Below are 1,531 nucleotides of genomic sequence, written 5' to 3' on the forward strand. Positions count from 1 at the left end.
TTTTGAAAGACCTTTCCAACGATAACCCACACTGGAGGGTTGAAGCAAAAAACAAAATCACCCCCAATTTACGTGTAGGGGAGGTACCCTAAAAAAAATTAAATTTTTAGATTTTATTCTACGACTTTGTCGGCTTTATGGATTTATATATGTAAAGAAAATCGTGACACCTATTTTGACCTATTGAACAATCAAATTCTATTTTCTTAATGTTAACCTGAACGCGTCTAGCTGTTTTAGCCATAGAGTTTACCAGCTGTCATGAATGACAGTTATGACATTGACATTCATGATTGGCAAAATATGAAAGGATTGTTCATTACTATAAAATAGATTTGATTGATTTTCTGTAAAAGAAATAACAAAACCCTTAAATAGAGGCTTTAAATGTTGTTTCTTTTGTCTTTACAGGTAAATTACTTTGTACAAACAAATATTGTAGTAAATTAGATGTTATAAGTTCACTTTAAAAATAAATCTTTTGTCTTTACAGAGAAACGCAATTACGCCTTTGTTTTATTCACAACAGTGAAATATTATTATATATATTCATGCCAAATTTCAGCTTTCTAGCACTAACGGCCTCGGACAGACAGACAGACAGACAGACAGACAGACGGACATGGCGAAACTATAAGGGTTCCTAGTTGACTACGGAACCCTAAAAAACACGAAAAAATGATTCAACCCAAGTTTTCTACTTAGGTACTTGTTAGAAAATAACTACCTGTGTGGATTTATAGATCGTGTCATTCACGAAGACACGTGCCTGGACTCGTATTGTCATTTTATTAAAGGTTAGATTTGACAAATCTACCCGTCATCGTGGATAACACATCCAGGCATTACCTATCCTAATCAGAAAGTAGGTTAATGAAGCTACTAATTTATAAGACCTAAGTACAGATGTAAATAAGCGTTCACTAGATTGTCACGTCCAAAACACGTGCCGATGTTGTGTCGGTAGCGGGAAAAAGGCTGATGGCGTACGCTCGGCGTGGAACTGCTGAGCCAGCGCGGCGCGCGGTCGATACTCCCGCACTGGGTCGCCTAAAAGAACTCACCTGCCGCTGCCACGCTTTTACTATTCACTGTTATTTATTGCAAATTTGTGTGTTTTTTTTTTAGATTAGATAGGTATTTATGGCCTTAAAATGTAGGGGACTTTTATAAGAAAACGAAAAATATCGACCAAAATAAGACAACATCATTATTTCAGCTAATTATATAATATGTTAGATAAAGATAATTTTGCAATTTAGTGGTTAAATAGTCGTTCAGTATAACTAAAGTGTTTATTATTTAATAGACCCAATTTAGAGGCAATGATTGAATAAACAAAGAAATTAGCTACCTAATTCAAGTAATGATGCTAAACTAATGCATGCATAAAATGCAATAAGTAGGTACTAGAAATGCGTCTTGTTCTATCATTTTGCAAAGTCAATGTTTATCAACCACAATAACAGAAATCTGCCAAGTAAGAATCGGTTACTGTTTATAGGAGAGCATAGACAAAACACGATGGTCT

The 1,531-nt window shown here is 34.8% G+C and overlaps 1 long non-coding RNA gene across 1 annotated transcript; it reads left to right on the top strand.

Annotated features, from left to right (window-relative positions):
* Positions 1-204: 204 nt before the first annotated feature.
* Positions 205-544, top strand: LOC133518324 (uncharacterized). The gene is made up of 2 exons (XR_009799464.1): positions 205-411; positions 494-544. It is a non-coding gene; the product is annotated as an uncharacterized LOC133518324 (long non-coding RNA).
* Positions 545-1,531: the final 987 nt, after the last annotated feature.

Source organism: Cydia pomonella, chromosome 5, assembly GCF_033807575.1.
Source record: "Cydia pomonella isolate Wapato2018A chromosome 5, ilCydPomo1, whole genome shotgun sequence".
Lineage (NCBI taxonomy): Eukaryota > Metazoa > Arthropoda > Insecta > Lepidoptera > Tortricidae > Cydia > Cydia pomonella.